This window comes from Neophocaena asiaeorientalis, unplaced genomic scaffold, assembly GCF_003031525.2.
Source record: "Neophocaena asiaeorientalis asiaeorientalis breed wild unplaced genomic scaffold, Neophocaena_asiaeorientalis_V1.1 scaffold812, whole genome shotgun sequence".
Taxonomy (NCBI): domain Eukaryota; kingdom Metazoa; phylum Chordata; class Mammalia; order Artiodactyla; family Phocoenidae; genus Neophocaena; species Neophocaena asiaeorientalis.
Window position 1 is genome coordinate 626,591 of NW_020172176.1, and position 14,487 is coordinate 641,077.

Here is a 14,487-nt window from a genome sequence, read left to right on the forward strand (position 1 = left end):
AAAACCCCTTTTTTTTTTTTTTTTTTTTTTTTTTTTGCGGTACGCGGGTCTCTCACTGTTGTGGCCTCTCCCGTTGCGGAGCACAGGCTCCGGACGCGCAGGCTCAGTGGCCACGGCTCACGGGCGCAGCCGCTCCGCGGCATGTGGGATCCTCCCGGATCGGGGCACGAACCCGTGTCCCCTGCGTCGGCAGGCGGACTCTCAACCACTGCGCCACCAGGGAAGCCCCGAGCCCTCTCTTTTTTAAAAAGCAATCGTACTTGCTACAAGTTTGAGTCTAACGCAGCTGTTCTGGTAAATCTTCACTGAAGAAGGCAAATCAGAGAGGAAAAACATAATTTTAATGATCTTTTCTTTTTTCTTTTTTTTTTACTATGTGACATACAGTGGGTTTTACCTTTAGGAGATAGAGAGCTTGGTCGTTTGTAAGTAGTCAATTCTTTACCTTGAGACATTCGTGCTTCTTCGGAAAGATATCCCTTCTGTGGCATATGGGTCTTGTCCCTTGTCCTCGTCTCTGTTCTCTTCGTTGATCGCTGGGAAGTAGCCAGCCCTTAACACTGGAGCTACTTATAGTGATAGATGAGGCGTTGAATCTGTGCACCTGACTCCATAGTAATCTATAAATTAGTTATGAGCTGGTAATAAAAAATCCTAAACGTCCCTGCTTCTTGGGGAGCCGCAGACCCCAGGGGTCACCAGGCAATGAAAGATCAAACTGGACTCACCAGTGAGAACACAGTTAATGATTTACACACATCAGCACTTGACATTGGTATAATCTGAATCAAGAGATCCTTTGTTTGCTACATCGCGTCACTGACTGGTGCCCCGAAGACTGTAAATTTGGGTACACTGTTGTTAGGCCAAAGGGAGGTGAACACACAGAGAGTGAGTGTGTACTCACTCATAAAAGGTGAGCTGTGAGGGTCAGATTTTATGCACATGTTGGTGTCAACTAGAAAGTCACGTGGATATTGCAGTGACACATTCAGGAGGGTTGGAAACGCAAAGATTGTGTGTGGGTGCGGAGTGGAAGGGATGACGAGTGGAGAAGCAATTACAATTCTCTTATCTCAGGCCAGTGAAGTCAAATTCATTTAACCAGACCTGGGGAGAAGTCCTCAGGGAGAAGGCCTTCCGGGTAAAATCCCACTGGAGACACTTCAGCGACGCCAGAGAGGAGTGACTCCAGTTCACGTCTCTTGGTTACTCTACCATTCTCGAAACCGATTTCTCGAGCACAGCAGGGCTGGTGAGTTTCATAGCAGAAATTTCTGGCTCGATATCATAGGCATTTTACACGTTAAATTGTGCATTGGAGATTAAAGCGTGTCCTCCTAAGTCGGGATGCCTCGAATATTTAGCCTACTCCAAAGGCTGAGCAGGTTGGAGTCCTTTTGTGAACCTGGGGAAGAGGAATAATCATCTTCGTTTCGTAGGTCCTCTGATTTGCGAGGCTTTTTACAGGCAAAGGGCTACCGCTTGAGTGCTGTGGATCTGGTGGGCCACCGCTGAACAATAGGGAAATTTCATTAAGCCGAGCCAAGGCTAATTTTGAAGCGGTTCTAATACGTTCTCTGTTAAGTAGAGAGATTTGATTTCCTATCCTCCCTGTCACGCTCGAAGGATCTCAGCATTCTTGACAAAGCAGTCACAACAATACTGGCTGCGAGCAAAGGGAGCCCTCTTCAGATGGTCAGCCTTGTCTCCCAGATGCCGAAATCACTTTTTTTCTTACACGGTTCATCATTCAGAACTATTAAGCATTTTTCTGCCCTTTGTTAGAAGAATAGGTCCAAGATTTATATAGCAGTCTTTCCTCAGTCAGTTTGGTTGTTCACTCTGTCCCAAAAGATGCAAAGTAAACATGTTCAATATTTAATTCATATGTACCAGTAAAGACTCATCATTTTCTGGACCACACAGAATCCTTGTACAAGTTTTGGATATAATCTCTGCTTTTGTACTAATTCCAAAAAAAGTCAATGAAGTCTGAAGGCATTTGGCAAAAGAACTAAGGAATTTAACTCTGTGCTCAAAAAGTCAATGTTGCATAAATATTTGAACATAGCTATTGGAACACCCCTGGTTATCTGTTTAAGTTGTACTTTGCTCTTAGACAAAGAATCGTATCAGAGTATCATTCTCCCATAGAAATCTGCAGAGTAATGCTTGAATAGCTCCACATGCAAAGAAATTAAATTCCACAAGTTTATTGCCCTGTGGATATTGGGCAAAGAGACCGATGCCCACGTTACAGATGAAGCAGGTTATAACCAAAACTTGCCCTTATATTCGGCCTGTTTCAGTTACTCCACTATCAGGAAAATCACCCAGACTCTTGGACAGAGGGCACATGGGGCCCAGTGGCAGCTCTTAGCCTCTTTACCATCCCAGTGGCTGGTTCTGTTCATCGTCACATCGTTAGGCTCTTTTCCCCCTAAACTGTTGCCATCAGCTTCGTAGATCCAACTCCTGTCCTTCAGGGCGTTCAGAAGGTGGGTTACTGTCTTTGTTTGGGTTCTCCTGGATGTAGATCTTGAAACAAAATTTCAAGCGCGAGTGATTTATTTGGAGGAGAGAGACGAAGGAGGGAAGGAAACCAATAAAGACTGTGTTTCAAGTAAGTTATCACCGTGGGCATCTGAAGCTTAATCGTACTGGGGAACTCTGGGAGCCAGTGTCAAACAGACTCCTCAGAGGTATCCCAGCCAAGTGACAAGGGAGTTGGGGTATTTATATACCAACTCTGGTCATTGACTAGGTAAGGACTGCACAGGGCCAGAGGTGGGAGACTTTAATTCTCCAGTACCTCTGACCTTGCCTGAGCAAGCAAAAATTGGTTCCAGCACCAGAGAAAGCTCTCTAGCAAAGAGATGTAGGGGCTGGCAGGTGTCAGGCCACCAGGCACAGAAGTGGAAAGGCTTAAGGGAATACGAGTTGAGCGTTGACCTATCCAGTTCATACTATTCGGAACCATCTTCACTGTCTATGCGCCCCAAAGGCAGCCCACAGACTCCACAGGTCTCTGCAACAGCAGCCCTGTCAATATTCTTCCACCAGAGAGAAAGAGTATTTCCTTATGACTTGTTTTTAAAAATCATCATCTACTTCTGTTGTTCACAATTTATCATCTGGATATGAGAGCTCATGGAGATTCACCTGACATCCCAGGCCCCGCTGTACCTCAGACAGAGGCTAAGCCAAAAACCAAAAGAATAAGAGCATGAGAATCTGGGCCTAATGGAACAGAACATCCAAGGAGGAAGCTGGCTGTCAGTATTTGGCAGGTGGATAGCTCTCCTCTTTGCAGGAGGAGGTCTACACAGACAAGTGAGGAGTGGTGGCAGTAGGTCCGATGATCAGTAACAGATGGAGAGTCGCATCATCAAGCAGTTGGCATTGGGAAGAGCCAACAGGAAGTGGCAGGTACAGACCCTTGGCCAAGGCCATGGGAAGGGGTCCAACCTGCAGGTTGTTGGGCATGGAGAGAAGGGAGGAGATGGTTCTTTGGCAACTTGTGAGGACAGAGCATAAGTGGGTAATGGCAACATGGGGGTTGGGAGGAGAAGCTTGGGATTTAGGGGCACAGTTCGAGTCGCAGGATAAACTAAATGAATGGAAAGAGCGTCGAGGCACTGACACGGACACAGGAAGCCCTTTCGTTTTAGTCAGGATGTCTTTTGGTTGTAAATGGCAAAAGAAAAAATCTTTTATTTTAGGGAAAGGAATGGAAAGTTTGTGTTGGGTGTGTGTGCGAGAGGAGTGTTTCAGCTATCCAGTGCTGCGTAACAAGCTATCTGTAAACCTAGTGGCTTAAGGCAACAATCATTAGGTCATGATTCTGTGGGCCAGCAATTACCTAGACTCGGCTGGATGATTCTTCAGGTGGTCTCACCTGGGGTCACTCATGTGTCTGTAGTCAGCTGGCAGGTCGTCTGGGGACTGGTTGGTCTAGGAAGCATCAGCTATGATGCTTGTACATGGTCTATATGATCTATGCTCTCCATGTCTCTCATCTTCTAGACGGCTGGCCTGGACCATTGCATAGGTTAATGGAAAGGTACCCAGCAGCAAGAGAGGGCAGCTCCCAAAGCACAAACACTTTTTAAGCCTCTACTTGCTTCACGTTCGCTAGTGTCCTGTTGACCTACAAGAGCTGTATAACCATGCCCAGATTCAAGGAGTGGATAGATTCTACTTTTTGACGGAATCTGTGGCCAAATTTTGCAATCTACTAGAGAAGGGCAGCTGAGGACCCACAGAATTAGGAATAGAACAGTGAAAGAATACAGCCTCTGCTTATTATCTTTTCTATTCGTTCTCTACCCACTTCAGTCTCTTGGGCCAGCTGTCTTGACAAGACAGGGGCTCTCTGGTCACTTTCAGCTCTTGGGCTCACATCCTCACTACATCATAACCTGAGAGAAAAGTGTTCTTTTCTCTTAGGCCCAATTAAGAAAATTCTGAGAATAAAGGTGACTGACCTGGCCTGAGTGTTGGGGGATGAAGAGGGGTGGCTCTTTCCACAGATGGAAGCCATACAGAGCAGGCTGTCTCACGGCCCGTAGGGCAAGTCCAGGGTCTGAAGTGATTGAGTACTTACTATACTTCAGGTGTATGTTTTAAAAAAGACGTTTGGCAAATATTGTTTCAATCTCCCCAACAACTTGTGATGGAAATGTTATTGTTACCATTTTGCCAAGGAGGAAATTCAGGCTCGGATTGTTAAATAACATGGAACACATTTTGATCCAAGCCAACTGGACTCTAAAGTCAAGGTTTTCCACTACATACTGGTGTCACCCCACAAATGTACATTACTTAAGTTGAGAGGATCATATATTACCTTCCTAAGAGGTCCTCTCTGACTTCTTGTGTAAATTACAAACCCCACATCTTGCCGACAGTACTCCCACTGCCCCTTACCATATTCTGTTTCCCAATAGGGCTTATTTTCTAAGATACTATATAATTTATTTTGTTTCTTGTTTCTTTTCTCTCTATCATGCTATGGCAGCACATCAAAGACAGAGATTTTGTCAGTTTATTTCACTGATGTATCCTAAGCGTCTAGAACAGTGCCGGGCACATAGAAGGCACTTAGTAGATTTGTTGAATGAATGAATGTATCAGAGTGAGTCTTCTGTAGCACACGGTCCTATTGTTGCCCTTGACTCTACCCCCACGTCTACTATGGGTTTCGGGGATTTTATAGATTTTTATATCTCCAGTGCCCTACCCACTCTGGCATGTATAGGAGCCCCATAAATTGTTCTTAAGTAAATAACTGACTTACCCAAGAAAGGAAAAGTAGCTGATGCTATTGGAAGGGGAAATTCTTCTCATGACAAAAGTGTTTTCCCTATTTAGGTAATATTTTCAAGGTAGAGGAAGTACATGAATAAATTTATTAGGTAGAATAAGACCAAATTCCTTTTGGTTGCTGCTATATCTACATGTAACGATAACTATATTAATGTCTATATCTACGTGCACTAAAGGTTCAGTTGACCCGGCAGAAATTCCACCTTTGCTAGAACTACCTCTGCTGAGAATAACCTTTTTTTTTTCATCTTCATTAGATTATAATTGCTTTACATTGTTGTGTTAGTTTCTGCTGTAGAACAAAGTGAATCAGCTATATGTGTACCTATATCCCCTCCCTCTCAGGACTCCCTCTTACCCTCCCCGAGAATAATCTTTTTCTCTTCTCAAACTCTGTATATAAAACGTGCTCTCCATGAATATTCATTGTCTGAATGACCGTAGAAATGATACACAGATCTTTATAATGCTTCACTAAGGAGTGCGGTTAATTGAAGCTAAAGAACAGTTCTCTTAAAATAGTGGTAGAATTTTCTGTTACTCAAGGAGAATGCTTGGCAGGGACGACTTACACAACCGACATTTTTTGATAAATTTCGTTTGCATTCCCATGGAGGAAAACCTTAAAAGGTATGGCTAGGAATGACAGTAGATTTTGGCAAAAGGCCTTAAAACTGTATCACTGTCTTTTTTAACCTCCATCTACAAAATAATGAAATTTTGTTACGTTTTCACATTGGGGGGAATTTTCTGATAATTTCCTTTTTCACGTTTCAATTCTTGTATTTTTAATTGGAAAAACAATGTTTCCCTTTTTTTTTCTAAATTTACTTATTTTGGGCTGTGTTGGGTCTTCACTGCTGCACGTGGGCTTTCTCTAGTTGTGGCGAGCCGGGGCTACTCTTTGTTGTGGTGTGCGGGCTGCTCATTGCGGTGGCTTCTCTTGTTGTGGAGCACGGGTTCTAGGCACGTGGGCTTCAGTAGTTGTGGCACGCGGGCTCAGTAGTTGTGGCTCGCGGGCTCTAGAGCGCAGGCTCAGTAGTTGTGGTGCATGGGCTTAGCTGCTCCACAGCATGTGGGATTCTCCCGGACCAGGGCTCGAACCCGTGTCCCCTGCATTGGCAGGTGGATTCTTAACCGCTGCGCCACTAGGGAAGCCCTGTTTTCCTTTTCTTTAAAGAAATGTAGGTTTCTATTTCTACCTTTTTGGTCGATGATACAAAAGAAAGATTAAGGCAGGTATAGACCTTGTCTTCCATTGTTAAGAGCAAATATTTTCTGAGAAATGTGCTGTGCTGATTTTTGCATTAACAATGCCTAGTGCCGGGCTTCCTTGGCGGTGCAGTGGTTAAGAATCCGCCTGCCAATGCAGGGGACATGAGTTCGAGCCCTGGTCCGGGAGGAGCCCACATGCCGCGGAGCAACTAAGCCCCTGTGCCACAACTACTGACCCCGAGCTCTAGAGCCCACGATCCACAGCTACTGAAGCCTGCGTGCCTACAGCCCGTGCTCTACGGCAAGAGAAGCCACCACAATGAGAAACCCACGCACCGCAACGAAGAGTAGCCCCGGCTCGCTGCAACTAGAGAAAGCCCACACGCAGCAACGAAGACCCAACGCAGCCAAAAATAAATAAAATAAAATAAAAAATAAATAAATTTATAAACAAACAAAAACCAACGCCTATTGCTGAAAATATGTTTTAGAGAGAATTTTCGTTATTGCACAGGAGTTGATTTCTAAGTCAGAAGGCAGAAATAAAACACGAGAATTAGTGAATCGGTCTTGCCTAAGTTAACTTGGAGTTGAAACTACTTAGTGCCTTAATTAAGCTTACATTTTATTCATTAATTTATACATTTGAAGGGTAATATCTAAGGCTGGGAAAACAACTCAAAATTTGAAGTACAAATTCAAGGGACAGGAGGTAACCTCACTGTGAAAAGAACACATAAAACCAAGGGACCTGGCAGGCCGGGGGCGAAGCCGGAAGCTGAGGGCAGTAAAGGGTTCATGCCTCCCTCAGCAAGTCTTACTGAGCACCAGCCGTATATCCAGCTCTATTCTGACTGCTGAGGCTACAGAAGTCAATGTAACAAGTCCCTGTCCTCATTCGGCTTATATTCTAATATAGAGAGACAGACAATAAACCAACGAGTGTCTAATATGTCAGGTAGTGAGAGATGCTTTGAAGACGAAGCTGCAGAAAGAGAGAGGAGTGAGGAAGTTGTCTTGTCATATGAAGTGTCTTGGAAAAGATAACAGTCGAGCAGAGACCCGAAAGAAGTGCAAATCATGCTGTTCTCCTGGGGGAGAGAATCCCAGGCAGAGAGAAGAGCAAGTGCGAAGGCCCTGACACGGGAGCATGAGGTGTGTGTCATGGATTGCCCGGCAATGACCTTTTAGAGGCTTGTAGGTGTTGCGTGAACTTTGGCTCTTACTCGTGTGCAAATGGGAGCCGTTGAAGAGTTTTGAGCGGAGGAGTTCCAAAGAATGACAGCTTTAAATAGGCTGGGGAGGGGGTGCGGGCCGAATGCACGGTAGAAGCAGGCACGCCTTAGGAGGCTACAGCAGGAATGCAATCAAAAGATGGGGGTGGCTTGGACCAGAGCAGTGGGATATGGTGAGAGGTCGTCAGATTCTAGGTGAGACTGACAGAATTTCCCGATGAACTGGATGTCAGATTTGAGAGAAAGAAACAAACCGTGGATAACGACAAAGATTTTGGTCTGAGCATCTGGCTGTGTTCATGGCTGGCTCTAAAGTGCTCAGTTGCTTTTAGGGATGTCACATGTTTAAAGGGCCAGAGATGGAGCAGATAGGAGCAAATGTGTGCGGATTAGGCTAGTCACAGTATTCAAATCCAACGACGCGAAATGAATAGAGTATCAGTCCTACCGTTAAACTAAGTGCAAAAAGGAAGAAATGTAGCTTGGCAGCCATGGGATCACTACTGCAGTATTTTTTTATTAATTTTTATTGGAGTATAGTTGCTTTACAGTGTTGCGTTAGTTTCTGCTGTACAGCAAAGTGAATCAGCTATACGTATACATATATCCCCTCTTTTTTAGATTTCCTTCCCATTTCGGTCACCACAGAGCACTGAGCAGAGTTCCCTGTGCTCTACAGCAGGTTCTCATTAGTTGTCTATTTTATACATAGTAGTGTATATATGTCAATACCAATCTCCCAATCCATCCCACTCCCCCCTTCTCCCCCCTGGTATCCATACGTCCGTTCTCTACATCTGTTTCTCTATTTCTGCTTTGCAAATATTTGTATCATTTTTCTAGATTCCACGTATAAGCAATATTATACGATATTTGTTTTTCCCTTTCTCACGTACTTCACTCTGTGTGACAGTCTCTAGGTCCAGCCACGTAAAAAATATGGAACACTTCACAAATCTGCGTGTCATCCTTGCACAGGGGCCATGCTAATCTTCCCTGTATCATTCCAGGTTTTAGTATATGTGCTGCCGAAGCAAGCGCTACAGTATCATTTAGTTTTTACTCAAGCTACAGAACAACTGGAGCTAAGAAAAACAAAAGATCACGTGGGGACATAAAAACAGACCATATGAGAACAAGTTGGCTAATTGTAGGAGTGGCCCCAAAACAAAAGTGAACCAAGAAGCAAGTTTAAGCTGGGTCCTCTGGGGAGAAGCTCCTGCAAGAAGCGCTTTACCTCCATGGAAGGATAGCTTTCCTTAACAGACACAGCTAGTGCCCTCAAAGATCTGTGAGCTCATCTCCAGCCTTGGGACCCTGATACGCTATATGTCCTAGCCTGCCAGCCAGCCAGGTGCAGAAGACCCAGGGAGAAAATTCTGAGACCCTAGAAGATGGTGGTTGGGAGCCTGGGTGCGTGAGAGGAATCGGGACAGCAACTCCGTGTTGGACTGTGATATGAGCATGAACTAAATCCTTATTGTGTCCAGCCATGGAGAATTGGGGGTCTTTTGTTGTAGCAGCTAGATTTACTTACCCTGACAGTATATCTTCTAACTTATAGAGCTTCCCAACTGTAGAAGGGATTGCAAGGAAGGGAATGAGTTTCCTGTCCCTGGATGTGTTCGAACACACTCACTTAGATGTGAAACTCTTGAGGCAAAAATCAAGCTGGAGATAAGTGAGATGGGGGTGGCTTGGACCAGAGCAGTGGGATATGGTGAGAGGTCGTCAGATTCTAGGTGAGACTGACAGAATTTCCCGATGAACTGGATGTCAGATTTGAGAGAAAGAAACAAACCGTGGATAACGACAAAGATTTTGGTCTGAGCATCTGGCTGTGTTCATGGCTGGCTCTAAAGTGCTCAGTTGCTTTTAGGGATGTCACATGTTTAAAGGGCCAGAGATGGAGCAGATAGGAGCAAATGTGTGCGGATTAGGCTAGTCACAGTATTCAAATCCAACGACGCGAAATGAATAGAGTATCAGTCCTACCGTTAAACTAAGTGCAAAAAGGAAGAAATGTAGCTTGGCAGCCATGGGATCACTACTGCAGTATTTTTTTATTAATTTTTATTGGAGTATAGTTGCTTTACAGTGTTGCGTTAGTTTCTGCTGTACAGCAAAGTGAATCAGCTATACGTATACATATATCCCCTCTTTTTTAGATTTCCTTCCCATTTCGGTCACCACAGAGCACTGAGCAGAGTTCCCTGTGCTCTACAGCAGGTTCTCATTAGTTGTCTATTTTATACATAGTAGTGTATATATGTCAATACCAATCTCCCAATCCATCCCACTCCCCCCTTCTCCCCCCTGGTATCCATACGTCCGTTCTCTACATCTGTTTCTCTATTTCTGCTTTGCAAATATTTGTATCATTTTTCTAGATTCCACGTATAAGCAATATTATACGATATTTGTTTTTCCCTTTCTCACGTACTTCACTCTGTGTGACAGTCTCTAGGTCCAGCCACGTAAAAAATATGGAACACTTCACAAATCTGCGTGTCATCCTTGCACAGGGGCCATGCTAATCTTCCCTGTATCATTCCAGGTTTTAGTATATGTGCTGCCGAAGCAAGCGCTACAGTATCATTTAGTTTTTACTCAAGCTACAGAACAACTGGAGCTAAGAAAAACAAAAGATCACGTGGGGACATAAAAACAGACCATATGAGAACAAGTTGGCTAATTGTAGGAGTGGCCCCAAAACAAAAGTGAACCAAGAAGCAAGTTTAAGCTGGGTCCTCTGGGGAGAAGCTCCTGCAAGAAGCGCTTTACCTCCATGGAAGGATAGCTTTCCTTAACAGACACAGCTAGTGCCCTCAAAGATCTGTGAGCTCATCTCCAGCCTTGGGACCCTGATACGCTATATGTCCTAGCCTGCCAGCCAGCCAGGTGCAGAAGACCCAGGGAGAAAATTCTGAGACCCTAGAAGATGGTGGTTGGGAGCCTGGGTGCGTGAGAGGAATCGGGACAGCAACTCCGTGTTGGACTGTGATATGAGCATGAACTAAATCCTTATTGTGTCCAGCCATGGAGAATTGGGGGTCTTTTGTTGTAGCAGCTAGATTTACTTACCCTGACAGTATATCTTCTAACTTATAGAGCTTCCCAACTGTAGAAGGGATTGCAAGGAAGGGAATGAGTTTCCTGTCCCTGGATGTGTTCGAACACACTCACTTAGATGTGAAACTCTTGAGGCAAAAATCAAGCTGGAGATAAGTGACTTGAGCAAATAGTGCTTTTGAAAATTTTCCACTAAAGTATCCCTATCAACACAGAGGTTTCACTCCCTAGTGGCCGTGGGTTTAGTTTCCAGTGAACTTTCTTTGACATCTTTTGTTTTCATAATCTTATCTTAAACATGTATGCAGTCTCTGTATTTTTCTGTTTCTTTTAATATATATTTTAATATATATCAGTTTATTTTACTATACATTTTTAAAAGTTATGAAGTACTTACTATTACTGAAGAGGACCATTTCTTTTCAGTCTTCCAGTGAGGTGGACGCTTTAGGATTAAGTGTTCAAAAATTACTATTTTCAAAGTCAAGCTATATCGAAACCAGTAAATTCATATTTACGCCCTGTTTCAAGTGAAATGCAAAACCAAATTCGAATGAGAATGTACATTGCATTTCATTAAGCTAAAATTTTTAAATCATTTCCTGTGTTAATAGTATTCCACATTACATGGTTCACATTAAAAACTTGTAATGCCAGCTAGAGTTCTTTGGGAAATGCTGGCGACTTCTTTATCTTCTAGGTAACATATATAGAAATTATTTCCATGGCATTTTTTTATTTAGATGGATATAAATTGTGATTCTGTTATTATGCCTGCTTACAAGAAGAAGTTGCCATAAACATGATACAACTCATAAAACGAAAACGATGGTGCCATTAGCAGGCACACACGTTTACTTGCTTATATCTCGTGGTAAATGTGATTCAGCTACAAGGAGAGGTGGATTTCTCCTTTGGCATTTTCTCGCAACCCCACATCTTCCTTTAAAACCAGCCAGGCCAGACAGAGTGGAAATGCAGAGTGTGTGTTACAAGCTGCAGGAGAAGATAAGCTGTCTAGGTTGTGCTTGAGAAAAGGAAAAAAAAAATGTATGTGCCTAAGGACATCATTTTCTTTATGGGCATTCTTCCTAGTGGATGTTTAGGTATAAATAATACCACTTATATGCACCTACTTAGAGGGGTAGCTGCTTTGCTTCCCTGGGAAGAATTTGTCCGTGGATTTTGCAAACTTGATCGGATATTTTTAAAGCCATTTCCCCATATTTAATTTTATATAGATTTTGAGCTAGCTTTCTTAATTATTAACTTGCCTTTCGTTTTTAAATGGAAAATAGAAAACATGAGTGAAAGGAGATCATCGTAAGTGAGATCATCGTCACTGAGATGGTTAAGGGCATAGTACGAATCCACTAATTATTGTTAACTGTTGTATCATACATGAGAAATCCGGTATGGCAGAGATTGCTATATGGCCACCAAATCGTGTTATATTTTGTTCTTCTTCCTGGACACACAGGAAGACCATTTTCCCCCAGTTTCCCACATGAATAGGTCTCGATCATGTGACTGAATTCTATGTTGTGGGAAAAAGTGATGCAATCCGCCTGCGGCCTGACTCCTGTTAATATCCCACGTGATCCTCCTGCTGGCTCTCCCAGTGTCATATTACTGTTGAATTTCAAGGCATGAGACCAAGTCTTCATATTGGCCACTAGATGGACATTGAATACTTTTATTTTATTAAAATATCTAACAAGATTTAGATATTTTAAACCAGGGAAGCCCTCTTCTTCTTTTTTTAAAAAATCTCTCACACACAAATTCAAGCACAGTTCAAGGATTGATTCATTTCTTGGCATGACAGTATCATCAAGAATCCTGATGGGGCTTCCCTGGTGGCGCAGTGGTTGAGAGTCCGCCTGCCGGTGCAGGGGACACGGGGTCGTGCGCCGGTCCGGGAAGATCCCACGTGCCGCGGAGCGGCTGGGCCCGTGAGCCATGGCCGCTGAGCCTGCGCGTCCGGAGCCTGTGCTCCGCAACGGGAGAGGCCACAACGGTGAGAGGCCCGCGTACCGCAAAAAAAAAAAAAAAAGAATCCTGATGTGTCTCAGTTTTCCATTCTGCATCCTCACTAGTTAGCCTTACATCAGCAAGTGGTTGGAAGATGGTTGCCCTAGCTCCAGGCATCACCTCCTCACTCCCCCGTATCCAAAGGCAGGAAGTAGAGTTACTCTTCGCACATCCCCCCTTTTTTAGGCTTTGACAGTTCCACATCACCACGTGGAGTTGAGGAGAGCACACCTCCCGGAATATATCGCTGCCCCAGACCTGACAAAACTTGGGGGAGGGTGCTGTTAGCCAAGATTAAGGGGCAATGGCTATAGGACGGTCAACTACAAGTGTCTTCCAGGTACAGTCTTGCCTCTAATAAGTATTAGAAATGAGAGATATAATGAGAAATGCTAGAGCATGGGTTTGAATCAAAGGACTTAGGAAATTATTTAATTCAACCCTTACTTTACAGATGGATAAACTCCCAAACAGGTTAACTGCTTTTACCAGCTTACACAGCTAGATAAGGGTAGAGGTAGGACTAAAAGTGAATTTTCTGATGGCCAGTTTAGTGTATATCTATACGTATCATTGCTTAATAGCCAATAGACTATTGATCACAATATTATGGTACCTGGTACTTGCTTACTTGGTTTTTGGGTTTTGGTTTTCAACTTGTCAAGGGAAGAGAGCCTCTTATTGAGCTTTGAATCTCCAGTGGGGAGCACAATGTCCTATATTCAAGAATAGTAGGGGGGAGGGATAAAGTAGGAATTTGAGATTAACATATACACACTACTATATATAAAATACGTAAACAATAAGGACCTACTGTATAGCACAGGGAACTCTACTCAATATTCTGTAATAACCTATATGGGAAAAGAATCTGAAAAAGAATAGATAGATAGATAGATAGGTCGATCTGAATCACTTTGCTGAATACCTGAAACTAACACAATATTTTAAATCAACTACACTTACGTAAGAAAGAAAAGAATAGTAGAGTTCGTGTTTGTACCCTATTTAATGATTGGTTGTATTTAATTCTTACCTTAACCCCTAGAGGTACATGAAAAAACTGAAGCAGTTTTGGGACTTACCAAAGTTACGTGGTCATTGGGGCATTGTAACAAAAGCATAGCTACAAAAGCATATGCTCAGATATACAATAGAGGGAAAGCCTCAGAGAAATCTTTTTTTATGCTGCTGATAAATACATGTATGAAATCTTAGAAATGCCATTGGCAGTGGACTCTCGTATTCTTCTGCCGGAGGCGAAGGTAAAAATAAACCATAACTGGAATAGTTAGAACCTGTGGCTGGAGATTACTGAGGAATTTTGTTCAATACTTTTTCAGAAAGATGAGAGGCACACAGTGAAGTGTACAAGGTGAAAGGAAAACTAACTTTTGACAACGGGAGGAGATCCCTAAAATGAGGAATGAAGAACACGGCCGAGTCATTTGTGATAATTCTGCTTTTCTTTCACCTGCACAGAAGACCATTCTGCTGCTCAGTGATTTCATCCAGGACCACATTTGAATGGCACTGACTGTAGTTGCCATAGTTACCTGCACAAAGGGACAAGATTGTCGTGCTGAGGTTCACTACATGC

General features: G+C 43.4%; 1 protein-coding gene and 2 non-coding genes across 3 annotated transcripts in view; 1 reads left to right on the forward strand and 2 right to left on the reverse strand.

Annotated features, from left to right (window-relative positions):
• The window catches only part of MID1 (midline 1), a 633,735-nt gene that overhangs the window by 408,506 nt on the left and 210,742 nt on the right, over positions 1-14,487 (forward strand). The window lies entirely within an intron of this gene.
• LOC112407673 (U6 spliceosomal RNA) lies at positions 8,715-8,822 on the reverse strand. The gene has a single exon (XR_003004809.1). It is a non-coding gene; the product is annotated as a U6 spliceosomal RNA (small nuclear RNA).
• LOC112407676 (U6 spliceosomal RNA) lies at positions 10,262-10,369 on the reverse strand. The gene has a single exon (XR_003004810.1). It is a non-coding gene; the product is annotated as a U6 spliceosomal RNA (small nuclear RNA).